The following is a 15006-nucleotide window of genomic DNA, read 5'->3' as shown; positions in this document are numbered from 1 at the left end:
TGGTGCTTTCAAAGTTGTTTTGCATCATTGCCAATAACTCAGAGAGTAAAGCCTTGACATGATTGGACTTGTAAGTGCTCAGAAAGCTGCACATCAGAGGAGTAAGCTGTTTTTACCCGCAATAATCAAGGTATGGTAAACATGTTGTTCAAACTAGTTATATGAGCCACAAGCTCTTAGGGAACATTAATTAACTGCATTTTTTTTGGAAATAGCAGGTGATGTAATTACAGGCAGCTTTTCTGGATCATGATGGACTATCAGCAGATAACATGATAACTAAAGGTCCTTAAAACCTCTCTGAAAGTAGGGACTCAAACCCCAATATAAGTTAAGTTTAAAGAAATCGAAATATTTAGTTCTCAACAGCAAATGCATTAATTCAGGCACCTATGATCCTCCTTAGCAGAAGGGGTAGAAAAAGATGCCATAGCTGGGGTCTCACCCGCTAACTTATAACTTCAGCAAACCAACAAGTTCTGTCTCAAAAAAAAATAATAATAAAAAGCTTTCTCTTACTGAGGGTAAGAGAAAAAATACATATGAACACAAGAAACTACATTTTTAACAAATGTATGGCTGCTGGTGTGCTAAGAAAATTGGATTTGTTTCTCATTAAAGAAGTCACAAAAGCAGAAACTTTTGGAGTTGAATCAGCAGGAGACTCCCACCACTATTGCTCAGTGAGGTAGTGTGAGTTCTGCTGAAGGGGTGATTCCATACAGAATTTGTCCCTATTATAGGATGGCTTCAAAATGAATTACACAGCCCAGAATTTGCAGCTTCAGGAACTGAGTTAGGCTTGTACTATGATATAGCCTAAATACCCTGCTTTACAGCGAGGTCATATGAGAGTAGCTTTTTCCCCCTCCATCCTTGAAGTAGCATATTAATAGCTCAATAAATATATATGAGCTGAATACATACACTAGTATACGTCTATTACACCATCCTCATTCACCATACTTGTGCTCTACCAGTATTTGTGTGGAAGATCTCAGAAGTCAACCTGCACTTGCCTCCCTTGGTTCCCATGCCAGATGGTTTGTGCTGGCCATGGCCACTGCTTTTAGAGCCCCTTTGTATGGCTGAGTAGAAGCAAGGAGAACAGTGACTGAGACTCTCTGACCTACTCCCACATAAGTCAGTATGAGTTTTCCTGGCATAGATCAGCTGCAGTAAATTGATCGGTGCTGAGTTCCATTCTGCCATGGATATGGTGAAGCCAATTCCAAACCTAGCCAATTTGAAACTACCTTGGTAATCTCAATGTTATATAGCAAACTTTTTTTTTTTTTCCCATCAGACTTCAGGCAGGCCACTATCAGGTGCTAAGCACAGGGTCTCTGCGATACAAAAAAAAGGCAAAGGCAACAGATCAGCATCACAAGAAAGGTGTTGAAAAGCACCCATTCTGAGTATGATGTTCTTATTCTGGAATTGCTTAACCAATATGTCCTTATGTTTATTATCTCCTCCTCTCTTGGGCAGCTGTCATGGGGAACAGCTCTGCCTTTCAGGTTAATTAATCCAAAAGAGCTAATGCTGGTATAACTACAAGATATAGACCTATATAACAATATATGATTATACCATAAAAAAGTGGCAGAGTACATACAGCAAAAAGCATTATTTCAGTTCTCTAGGATGGGAGAAGATTCCTGGATTAGCTGATTCATTGCATTAGCAGAGTCTTGAGGAAAAAAAAAAAAGCTGTGGGACGCAGAACACTTTGACAAGAAAGAGCTTTGCCTAGAGGTGACAACATGCATGGATTAGCATATCAATATGAATTTGTCATTCATTTAAAACTGGAATACCAGGTTGCACTTCAGTTTAGGGAAAGAACAGCTTGCTCCTCTCAAATAAGAGGTGAAAGAAGGGAAAAACACAGTTGATCACTGCAGACTGATGGCAGTTGGGCTAAGGGGGACAATTAGATAAAGAAAATCTAGAAACAAAGAAACACACTACCTTCTGTCCATAGTCTCAGACCACTATACTGTGACCTCAAGGCTTCTGTCTACCAGTAAAGAGGTGGCAGGAACTAGGGAGTATACATAAAAGCCAGCCTCCAGTGTACAGATAGGAGAAATTTCAACATTTATTTTGGTCCTGAATCGGGACAAAAACATCAACATAGAATTTGCATGAAATTTTTTCCTAAGTGGAAATTCTCAGAAATTTAGATTTTTTAAAAATACCTAACAAAATGCTTTGGTATGTGTCACAAAAGAAATCATTCCTACAGTCCAAAGGTCAGCTGCTTTCATTTCATTAGACTGAAGTTTTGAGACATGAAAAGCATCTAGATGCTGTGGTAACGGAGGCTCTCTAAAATCCAACCAAGGAAAGGCAGGGGTTTAAACAAAGCGTGTCACCAGATACAGCTGCAGTATTTTTAGGTGTCACAATAGAAGCCCAACAAAATTATCATTATATAAGCATTAATATAACCACAGACACAAACAGTACATTTTTCAATCCTTCCTCCCTACCCTCAACACAACTTGCTTCAACTTCCAATCACCTTCAGTGCTCTCTTTCCAGTCTCCTGTTTCCCTGCTACTTCCTCATTTCTCCTCATCTCTTTTCTCCTTCCTTTGGATTTCTTTTCTCTCCAGATTTCTGTCTTTTTGTTCTGAATGGAGGCTGGTTTGAACAGCCACCAGCTGTCACTGACCACTGTCCCAGCTCCAAATACCAATAACCCTTTGCCTTGCCTTCTTGGACACACACATACTACCTCAGTAAGAAATGAGGCAAAAAACACTGCTTAACTGCTAGGGAACACGAACTCATCTCCCTGTGATAGCAGTGATTAGGGCATTTCTAGAATTCACCTGAAGTACGCATGCCAGGCTAGGATTTCCTTATCACTAGAATCCATAAAAGAAAACGTATGCTTTATAGTGAGAGAGATGAAGGGCCATTTCTCTACCAGATTAATTAGAAATAAATCCATTAGATAACACTCTGAACACATGAAGTCAGACACAAGGAATTAGTTTCTTCAGCCTATGAATGCTACCTCTACACATATTCCTACCACCACAAATCCTACTTGACAAAATTAAATTATCTGAACAACTTAGTGAGACAACAAACATTTAATCAACACACCCCATCTGGATCAGTTTTAAAAGAGCAAAAGATTTAGAAGACAGCTTTAATCCCAAGTGCTTGCTACATGTATGAGAAAAAATTACAGACTCTCTTTTCAGACAATAGCCTGAAGGGGATATGGGAGATTTAATCAAAAGATCGATTATTTTTTTTCCTGCCTGCCTCAGGTAAACTAAGGAAGGCTCACGTTTCAATTTAAAAAAATCCCAGATCTCTGATTCCTCTTTCTGTTGTCCTTCCTGTGGCTACTCTCTTATAAAGTCCATTGTATGGGGAAGAGTAGTTGCCTCTGTCTTTTTTACAGTAAGGTTTAGTTGGTAAGTTCCTAACACCGTAGAACTAATTTCCATTTGTCACTAATTGGAGTGATGATTCAACTACGAGGTACAAAAAATTGATTTCAGAAGTTCCACGTTTAAATCTATTCATGTGTTTTCCCACCATTTTTAATGATCCACAGGGTTTTTTTTTGTGAAAATATCTGGGCTGTGAGCCATTTCCTTTGATGTTTCCACAACGCAGGACAGGATTTTCCTCTTTGTTAAGGAAAAATCCAATAAAGCTAAAAGGCACTTTTTAATATGAGAGTACTATCTGGAGCCAACCCTAACTGAACAGCATTCTTTAAAGAGAACAGTATTATTGACAGATTAAGATGGTTAGGGAAATTACCAGAAGATCAACTATCATCATTCTGGATGCAAACCAAATTATGAATGTAAGTAAGTACAGTGTTCATTCACTTACCTTGGCTCTTTGATCAGGAAAGGAGAAGTGCTATCTACTAACTTGTTTATCATTTCCACATGGAAGTGATGTTGTGGTTCCAACTACAAAGATCAGAAATGTTTTATTAGCCACAAATTATGAAGCTGTCATAGCTCCTTAATCATTAAACATGCCATTGCATTTCAGCTATACTTTTGACTCCCCTCTCTCCTATCATCAGGAAAAACAAACTATCAGACAAATTGTCAGATTGGTCATAAGACCAATTTGGATAAATACACTATTTTAAGGCAAGTTACCACTCTGTTCTGTTCCAAGAGCAGCACAAAATTAACAATCTGAGGGGATCTAGTTTATAATCTGAGAGAGTCCCTCCTTGAATTCTTGCTAGTACTCTAAAGCAAGTGAAAGCATCTGAAGTAAGGGACTCTGGGTCTTGACCTGATACATGAAGAAACTCTTAGCTGAGTTAATCCATCAGCTATGAACATAACTATACAAGTTCCATGAAGATTTAAAGATGAGATATCTTTCCTGAAGGGAGAGTAGATCAGAGTCCACCTATGAAACGTGTGAGCCCAGTCACTGAAATATACAATACAAACAATAAAGCAATTACATAATTCAAAAATTGTAGCTGAATTATTAAGTAATAGAAACACTGTTAGTATAAGACATCAGTCAAGACATTAGTTTGAGACTGTTTTTGACAGAAATAGAGATTCTAAGCAAGCAACTCTTTTTTGTGGGAAGTGTACATTGAAATTTTCAACTTTTTGCTAAAAAAAGTTTCCATTTTCAGTTTTTTAGAAAATGAAAAGTAAAAAAACTAAAGAAAAGTTCTATAAAGGCAAGTTTTCCACAGGAAAATAAAATTCTTACTATTACTATTAAAAAAAAAAAAGTTGTCTGATCAAATCATGCTCACCCCCGTGAAAATAATACAATAAAACATTTGCTGTGCACAAAATCCACTTTACATTGTAATTCATGACTACAAGCCCAGTCACCGAGCATCAGGCATTAAGCTGGGCAGGGGAATGCAGAAATTAACCAGTGATTAAGCAGTATGGTATATACCATCTTCTTTCATAAATAAATATGTTTGTCCCTTTAGGAATATTATACAAGGAAAGCAATTTTGACATCAGCCCTTATCAGTATTAGCCATAGTACAACATAGCATAGCTAAAGAGCACGGAGATTCTGTCTCCACATAATACAAACTGTGAAACTGAGTCTAAACCAGAAAAAAAGTGCCACATTTTTACTTGGAAATCAATAATAAAATCTAAGATAAAGCGTGTGCTGATAAAAATGTAAAATACTCTTAGTAGTACCTTCCATAAAGTTATACAACAATTGGTAACCAAGTGTACATACTTGTAGCTTGCCTAAATAGGTAACATGTAGTCTCTACAAATTATATTTTGTTATTACTTTTTGCTTTTATGCCTCATCCTTACCCTTTTGTTACTTTTTGCTTTTATGCCTCATCCTTACCCTTTGCTACTGCTTACTTGACACTGATCTGGTGCTGTACGTTGGATCCACAAAAAACAGATTAATAACCTCAGAAAATGAATCACCTACCTCTCTGTTGTCTTCATGGTGCCTCTAGAAAATGCTGAATTATTGAGGAAGGTCAGCTCATTTGCAGCAAGACTCTTTCTCTGCCAAATGAGCTTGTCTGATACTTGGAATAGGAGAGGGGTTTTGTGATGTAGTATATAAAAAGGCAATCTGATTTTTTGCAAGCAGTGGCATACACAGAGAAGCTTGGGAAAAATTACAGCTACTTGGCTTCCAACCTTAACAGCAACACTTAGTTGTTGTCATTGGTAATCCCAGAGCGCTTCACAAAGAACGTCAGGATCATTAACCCCATTTTACAGATGGTAAATCTGAGATTGAGAGGGAAGAACTGACTTACCGGAGCGGGGTTATGGTACAGCCAAACTAGAATTCAGGTCTCCAGCGATGCAGTCCAATACCCTCACCTCTCAGCAACCAACCTTTCTTTGCCTGTCGCTGCCATAGGAAAAAGCATGAGATTAAGTAAGAATACACGTTTCTGTACTTATTTTTTCAAGTAAATGTAGCACATTCTACATTTTCAAAAATAAAAACTACTATTTTTAAGAAATGTCAAGAGCTACTGAACAGGGTTGATGTAACGCTTCTAAACAGCCAGGTGATTTAATGGGCCAGTTCAATTAAAAGAAGATGTAATAGGAACAATATCCAATGCTGAGACAAAGCTAATGCAAGCTGGCTCTTTTTTCTATAACTTACAGAATGTATCATGTGAAGAATCCCTGGCGCTTGACTAGATGTCTGACACAGGAACTGCACAGCCATCACAGACGAAGCCTGCCTGGGTAGCACTGTGCCAAAAAAAAAGCAAAAGGTGAGAAGTACCTCCCTTTACCCTTACCCTTACCCTTACCTTCACTCGCTTCCCTTCCATGCCACAACTAAGGCTCATACACAGCAGAAAAATTAAATATTTTGACCAAAATCCTCAATCAAAAAAAATTTATTATTTTCTGTGTTTCCAATATGGCAACTAACAAGCAGAAGACTAATTATAAGTAACTTCTAATTAGAAATGATTTTTAAAACTAAGAAAACTCTTGGCTGAACTCTTGCTGGTTCTCTATTAACACTTTTAAATAAGAGAATAACCCAGTCCAGAAAGTATTTTTCTTTAGTGTGTAGAAAAAGAAATCACTAAGAGTAAGAGTTCAATGGATCAGACTCCAAAAAATGGAGCTGGTAAATTCAGGTGATGATCAAAGCAAGGAAAATATATTCAACACTATGAATTATTCTTAGAATAAGGGGAAGCATAGAAATCATGTGGCCTGATTTACATCTAGATTATATCTGCTCTGCTTGGCTTATCTCCACTACAATTGACAGGGGGGTGGAAGGCCTTTAGGTATTTAAAATGATGGCTAAGATAAAAAAAGAAACTGAAAACCTTATTTTTGGAAGCATAGTTAAAATTATGTTCTAGTTAGAGGCAGGAATTAAGAGTAAGTCCACAGAAATCAGTAATTCTGGATTGACATCAGTGTAAATGAGATTGGAAACTGTCGTACGTACCTATGCTAGTATCGGCACATCCTTTCATTCTTCCTTACAATGGCATGTTAAGAGTTTAAATTTTACCCTTATTTTAAGTAAGTATATTTTCTGTAATAATCCACTATGCTGTAGTACTGTATGGTTTTATCATTACTACTGCTTTTAATGTTCCTGTTTCCTTAATCTGCTCTGGTTAATCTGTTTTGTTTCATAGAGGTTATGGATATTAAACGTGCTGACTTACTTTCTCTAAAAGTCTCAGAATGCAGTTATTCTGTTTCCCCTTAAACTCTAAGCAGTATAAATAAATGAGTGTAGTAGGAAAGCTTCTCTGACCCTATGAACAGAGCTAGAACGTTTCAAAATGCAGTCTACTGAGCAGGGAGAAACAGGTGACTAATCTACAGAGCCATTTGCAGCAAACTCGAGGGAAAAAATATTTGTTGTCTGGAGGTCTTGGAGGAGGGAAATTGCATGTAGCATACTTCTAGAAAATCTTCCCTTAAAAAAATAACCATATTAGTCTCTTCATCTCTCTTCTCCTCCTTTTCATTGTTTTTGGTTTTTTTAAAACCAGTCATGGCTTTTTATGGGTCACAATGACCGAAAAATCTTCAAGTTGATTTGTAATCAATAGCATTTTCTCACACTTTTTGGACTGTAAGACAGCTTGCTGAATAGTAACAAAGCATGAGCTGATCAGCCACCAATAAATAATTGGCCAGCCAACTTCACTACATCATGCCAATGGCTGATTGGAGAAATGAGTCCCCTCAGATGGAAAAATTCTGAATGATGAAAGGCAAATGTCAAGTACTCTTGCTTCTGAATAAATAATTTTTTTTCCACATGAAATATAGGAAATCACATGAATAAGAACTTTTTAAAAAATGTGTATGGAAACAGAAATAAGATGTCCTGTTTGCAGAAAAGGTGCAAAAAATTGAATCCCTAAAGCTACAGATTCAATTTCATTGATATTTTCATGACTGCACCCCTTTTCTTTCATTCCAACTCCAAAGGAAAGAGAAAGATCACATAACAGAGAAAGAGAAACAGAGCATTACAGATAGAGACAGAAAAAGGAAAGATTAAGTTAGCAACACTGATTAACTTTCATTAAAAAACAATGGTCCTTAATGACATGATTATTTCAATGGTGGGTTCCATAAGACTACATAGGCAGATCAACTAACAGGCAAAACAACAATTCAGTATTTAAGTGAAAGTTACTAAATTATTATTTCTACGGAGAAACAACTAACTAGCAGACCTTTTTGCTTAAGGCATTCTGTAATTTAGAAATGGTACATGCATAATGAAATATCATAAGAATATCATACTCCTTATACATCAGTTTTGACAGTTTTTTTCTTTTCCATTGACAGACACATAGGCAGATGCACAACACATTTATTCGACAGCATGTAGGTCAGGGCACTGATTTTGGATGTGGAAAAGCCACGTTCAGATCCCTTCTCCATCTGCATTTAAATTGTCTCAGATGAAAAACTGGCTTCTCAACCAGGCAGAGCACAAACCATAGATTCCAAATCACAGGACAAAACACAAACAATTTCCAAGGTTTGAGAGAGTGGCTGAGAGTGTTTTATTTTTACCCTTTACTTCCATTGCAAAAAGATACATTTCAAGCCCTAAAATTCCTTACACTGCTAAAACATTCCCTTCTGTATATGCTACAGAATTTGCAGATACATGCTTCCTGCAAAAGTTATCACAAAATCCACTTAACACTGATTCTGCTCTAGCACTTAGAATTTAATATACTTTTTAGACAAAAGTCATAAGAATGAAGTAATATGTGTAAATTTATACTTTTTTACTGATGTTTTTTCTTGTACAATGCAGACAACAGTAACAACCTATAGCTATACTGCCAGAACTCTATATATTAAGCTATACAGCATCACACAAGTATTCTGATTAGGCAACCTTCTCTAACTGCATGATATGATACTATTTTTTACAAATACGCTGTAGAAAATGCTTTTTTTATATATATAATTCTGTGAATTGCTTGCAATATGTTATGAAGAAGAATACATAAAAATTATTTTTCAGTGAAGGAAAGAGACTTCAATATTCTCTGGATATGACACTGGTATTAAGATAATAAGGAAACTGCTTGTCAGATCAAGTCTGAAATTTCCATTCATTCTTTAAAATGAAGATGAATAATACCTATCAAAGGCAAACTGATTCAATCAGAGGACACTTTAACATGAATATTATATAACCAATTATCTGTATTTAAGTCTCCTAAAATCTCTTTTTATCTCTTGTTCTTTTCAATGTATCATTTCACATTGTCATTGACTTTTGTATTACCAAATGCAAAAATGAAAGGGCAACTAGTTTTAGAGACACCTACACATCCCTGTTACAACTGTAATCATAGTGCTACGGCTGGACAATTGAAATCCAAATAACACCTGAAGCCAAATACTCAATAATTTGGCAGATTCATATGATTTCACTGCTAACATAAACGAATGATCCTTACACTTCCTAATTCCACAATGACTTTTAAGTATATTCATCTGTTGGTGTGGATCCCTCTATGGACCTGTGATAAGAGCTCTGGAGCACCTTCTGGTAGTAACAAGCAAAATCAGGACAACTCCCTGTTTCACATTTCAAGTAACAGTGGTGAGCCACAGCTGTGTCAAAGATGCCCTGCGAATAAATGGACAAAATCACCTGAAGATCTTACATCCTGCTTCCAGTGAGTACTGGGTTACTATGGTTCCATCCATGCCTCTCCAGCTTGCTCAAGACCTTGAAATATGGATTTTATTATGTACAACTATGTATGTACATTTTATTATATATGATATACATTCAGTAAGCCCAGGAGACAGAGAAGTCACCATAAAATCCCCCTTAATTTCAGTATCTGGAAGGAAACAGATCACTGGAAAGAACACTGTAGCAGACAGAAGGACATTTCATGTTGCCAGTTCGTATCTTTTTTATCAACTTCAGTGGGCTTAGAATCAGGCCCTCAGGAATTTAAGACAAAAACAGCAGACTACTCATTGGTTTCTTAACTGAAGGATCAGAACCTGCAAGATCTAATAAAATGCTTTCTTTTCATCTCTGATTTTTGTGACTCTATAATTCCACTTTTAAATGTAACTTCTAAAAAAGAATTATTAAAGCAATTTAAAAGAAAAGAAGATGGAGCAAATATATATGTGTGGGGTGTGTATACACACACATAAGTCCTAGTTCATTTCATTTATTACATTAGACAGGCACTTGGGCATTTGGAGAAAGAGGAAAAGGCAGAGATACCTGGAATTATAGTTACAAATAATTTTTCTCCCACTGGAGAAAATAAAGAATGTACAGAAGTTAGGAGAAAAACATTTTAATTCAGGTAATGTTTGAGACTAATTTGTGTCAGGGACTGCACCAAAGAACATAAAGAGGAAAAGAATAATGGCAGAGAAGAAAAGCAATCACAATAACTCAAGAAAATGTACTGTTTATTGCATGAGGTGCCATTTCACTGTGCCTTTCCGTCCTCTCCAGATGTTCTGCTGTCAGCTAAGAGAACTGCTCAAATCAATCCACTATATCTAAAATACTCTTTCTTCACCTGAATAAAAATTTTTAAGCACTCATTTTTCTTTGTTTGCAGCAGAATATGATGCATGAAGTTGCAGCAGAAATGCAGGTAAGTAGTATTTATTTATCCCAAATGGAAGCACAACATCTTAAACTACAAAGTATGGGAGAACATTATGTTGTGTGATCAGTAAAAAACATTTTGAGAAACTGTAGCAAGAGAATGAGCACAAGCAATTGCCTTCTAGACATCAGGAAAAAAATTGCTAGTATCGTACTTTGAATAGTGTATTTTTCTCTCACAGCTCTAGCTCACCAGAAAAGCAAACGAGCCAAAGATTATTTTTCACAGAACAGCCATGCCCTACAAATTACATTTCAACACAGGCACCTCACTATACCAGCTACTCAGCCCCTTTAGGCATGTCCTATGTACAGTAGCTAAAAAATAGGGGGCAGGTAGTTTTTATACTGAGCCGAACTAACTAGTGACAATGGGAAGTAAGTGCATTTAGCCTTTCAGGAAGATCACAAGATCAAATTCTCAATGACTGAAGAAACCCTATTGTTTCTTTCTGTGTCAAAGAAGAATGAAGGTTTTTCCCTAAAAAATAATTTGTGAATATATCTATAATTCAGAATGATCTTCATTTCTATTTATACGCTAGCTGTCTCCCAGAAATAACCCATCAGTCCTGTACCTGTGGAGTATTACTCTAGTCTGAAAGTAGTTTCAGTGAAGTTATACCTCAATAATATCATACTCCAGAAGAATATTTGGCCCTAATTAACTCTCTAGCTCCGGCATCCTGGGCCTGGTTCATGGTCAGACCCAGGCATGCCCACGTCTGGGCAACCGCTGGGCATGACTCAGCCACTGCTCCCACTCAGGGCTTGGTGCAAAGGACAGGCGGGTGCAGGAGCTAGAAGAAAGGTACCACATGCTTCAGCGGGGTCTCTCGTCTAGACAACTGGGGGACCAAGGATCCGTGACACACCATGGTGTGGAGTCCAGATCTTGCCAATAACAGTAATCCCAGACTAAGTGCTTGGTGCTATACTTACGCTCAGTGCATTTTAGAGCACATTAAATGGTATGGTCCCGATGCAGACATCCTGAAATCACAGGGTGAGAATGGAGGGAAAATTCTTACCCAAAATGAAAATTCAATTCAAATCAGACATGAGGATTTTTCTTATAAAAATCTCTTTCAAAGGCTCTTTCAATGGAAACTATTCAGGATAAATTACAAAACAGATGAGGAAAGGCCATCAGAAACAAAAAAGAAGTGCTGCTAAGTAAGGGGTTTGAGTAACCTTCCACACTAGCATTTCACTTATGTAACACTCATCTTATACATTCCTAACTGATAGGAAAACTATGAAATGTTTAGCATAGAACACAATGAAATTAGAAGTCTGACACTTTTAACTGATAAGAGGATTTTTTTTCATACAATGGATAATGAGACTGTGGAATTCACTGAGGCCAATGAATTGCACCCAAAAATACACATTGCATGAAGGAACTGCATTGGTGCATCCTTACATGTTATAATGAGCAAAACATTAAGAAGGGAGATTAAATCTCACTCGCTAGGACTTCAGCCAATTTTTAAATATTAAGCATCCAAATGAGATCTATGTTGTCCTGCTCTTTCTTGCTGCAGGTCTTCCTAAACAGAAGAATCTGAAAACAAGATACTGGCTATTTGAATCTCTGGTTCAATCCACTGTGATAGTACCTGAGTACCCAGATGGGAGGCATAATAATATCTTTAGCAATGATATAAAAGGGATCTTCTCACTTTGACATCTTTTTCTAATATATTTATTGTAGAGTAGACTTGAAAGGTTAAGAAAAAGTATTACCACATGAATCTGTAAGTAGTATTACATTCATGTAAAGTACTGTTTTTATTTATGTTCATGAGGCCTAATGCAACAATCTGATACTGCTTCTGTAGCATTGTGACTCAAGTTACTATGGTATCAATGAGTTCAGTGTTTTCACAAAGTACCTATGAAAACATAGAGCTTACTGCCCTTGAACACCTTTGAATTCGCATTCTTTCTTCTATTACTATCTTACTCATATAGTTAATTCCAGGCAAAATATCCAATATTCTATCACTACCAGGATACATGCGGCAGAGAACTGTAACAAGACCTCAGCATTTGAAATCTGGTCACTTCTACTTAGGTTTCAATTCAAGGAACAATGAGGTCCATTAGGAAACTCCTACTGAATTCCAAGAATCACCATCTTTTCTTAAGAAAATATCTAGACTCTTATGCCTACTCTCAGACTTTGTAAATCAAACCTATGTGACACACTGCTGCAATCATATGTGATTCTAAATAAACGTCAACTCAGAAGTGACTGTGAACTGTGTCCAGACCAGTTTCACACTAATGGCTACTAATGATTTACAAATATTATGCTGGAGTCCTGGCTTTCTTCTGAGTTCGATAAGCCTGCTGGAACATCATCCATACTTTAGGGAACTGAAGCACAGTAACACCTCTTGCAGGAAAGACACTCCCTAGGATTCATGCACACTGTCTGCTAGGATGTAAGGTCATGATTTAGGATTTGAAAGGAGGTAGAGTTTGAAGTAGTAATTGACTCCACTATTGGAGTCTCTCTCACTCACAAGAGGACCACAGAATCTCTAGGCTCCCAGGCAGTTAATAAGGGCAGAGCCACTACGGATAGTAAATTATTTCTATGCAAGATATTAAAGAAACCAGTTCTACCAAAGGCAACAAGGCAGATACCTCCCAGGGAAGTAACAGTGGGAGAGCAATTTCATAACCTTATCTTTTATGTAGCTTCAAAAGGTATCTTTTGAAGTGATGAAAGAGCTTTTGAAATAACCAGCTAGCTATGCAGCAAGAAGCTTAACAGTTGCAGATATGCCAAAAATGGGATCAAGTATTAAGTATGATATCCTGCCCTCAGCAGCCTTACCTTGCCGAAAACAGAGGAATGCCTCATGTCTTCCCCAGCATCTAATCAATTACCTGTCCCAAGAACCGATCAAGTTAAATTGCTATTTCACACTGAGAAAAAAATGCAAAAATTGCTGAAAGCTGATGGGCATTTGACAGAATTGCTCATATTACTTCTACATAATTTTAAATAATATCCCATATCTGAAGGCTACATTTTGGAAGTTTCCTGATCATTTTTGTTCATGCTTCAAAATACAAAAATACTTGTCAACTAAATACACTGACACAATCTCTGTGCTCAGTTATGCTCAATGTTGGTATGTTTGTGCCTTACACTAGATTACACAGCCCTATGAGGCTATTTTTACTCTCACTTCACAATTTTGTGTAACAAAGGTATGTCGTATCAAAATAGTATGCCATAAAAACTGCCTCCAGCGAGTGCCTAGTTATAGACAGGAAAGTGCTTTCAGTCAACACTTCTTCCGACAAGACCCTTGAAAAGGAAAATAAAAGTGCTTCGAGGAAGAGATTCTACTGAGCAGCCCCCTACAACAACAAATGCTTCTAGAAAGTAGTTTTCGAGAGTCCTGCTACAGGCAAATGACTCCTGTGCAGTGAAGAAACCTGTTACCTCGCAATTCTCTTGTAAGTAAAGTAAAAAGATTAATTTAAATAAAAGAGGCTGGCAGAAGTGGTACCTTTTAAAACTACAGGCTGAGCCTCAAGAAGCCAGTAACAGATGATGCAAGCCTATTGCACTACCCCAGTCATGCCTACCAAAAGCTTTTATGAGTCTTGGTACAGCTATTCTCTCAACACTTCTTCATACACAACTCCTAATGAATCCTTCATCACAGGAGCTGTCTGTAGTGATATGCCTTTTCACTTGTTTCCAGAATAGCTAGATTGTAATTCATTTTAAACATATGAAAAACAGAAAAATGTAATTCATTAATCAAATATAGTCATCCAGCATACTTGTGGAATAATTTTTTATCAGAAAGCATTTATTAGAAAATTTGACAGGTATTACTTGTTCTAATTATTTGTTTTTATTTGTATCTATTGTATTTGTTTTTAATTTAAGAGGTTGAAAGAGACTGAAAATACCAGGATAATTGTCATTCCAAATTATACCTGGCACAAATACATTAAAGCAGGAACAAGACAGAAAAAGCAAAGTTTGAGAAGAAAAGGAGGAGGAGGAAGAAAAAACAAATAAAAAAAAACATATGGCAGTTCTAAAAATGCAGTTCACAGCACCAATTAGACCTACCCACAATGCACATAAAGAATGTTGCATTTTCTCAGTCACAGGTGCAAGAAATGTAAATGGGTAAAGTAGATAAAGTCCTTACTTTTTGTGACCACTCCTTTTTTATAGCTTGACAAAAATGCAAATCAACAGGAAGATTTTCATCAACTCCAGCACGCGAGGCATGGGGAGAGATGGGCACAGATAGTTAATTTTTCAACAAAATAATGTTCCAAAAATATGTCTAG

At 36.8% G+C, this 15006-nt stretch overlaps 1 long non-coding RNA gene across 1 annotated transcript in view; it reads right to left on the bottom strand.

Moving 5' to 3' along the window:
* LOC112988712 (uncharacterized) overlaps window positions 1-4057 on the bottom strand; it is a 90726-nt gene extending 86669 nt beyond the window's left edge. The window contains exon 1 of the long non-coding RNA XR_003260606.2: window positions 3874-4057. This is a non-coding gene — a long non-coding RNA (uncharacterized LOC112988712). The remainder of the gene's footprint in view (window positions 1-3873) is intronic.
* Between the last annotated feature and the right edge of the window lie 10949 nt (window positions 4058-15006).

This window comes from Dromaius novaehollandiae, chromosome 4 (genome assembly GCF_036370855.1).
Source record: "Dromaius novaehollandiae isolate bDroNov1 chromosome 4, bDroNov1.hap1, whole genome shotgun sequence".
In the NCBI taxonomy this organism is placed as follows: Eukaryota; Metazoa; Chordata; class Aves; order Casuariiformes; family Dromaiidae; genus Dromaius; species Dromaius novaehollandiae.
Note: the sequence above shows the minus strand (reverse complement) of the source record. Positions and strands in the feature narration are given on the sequence as shown.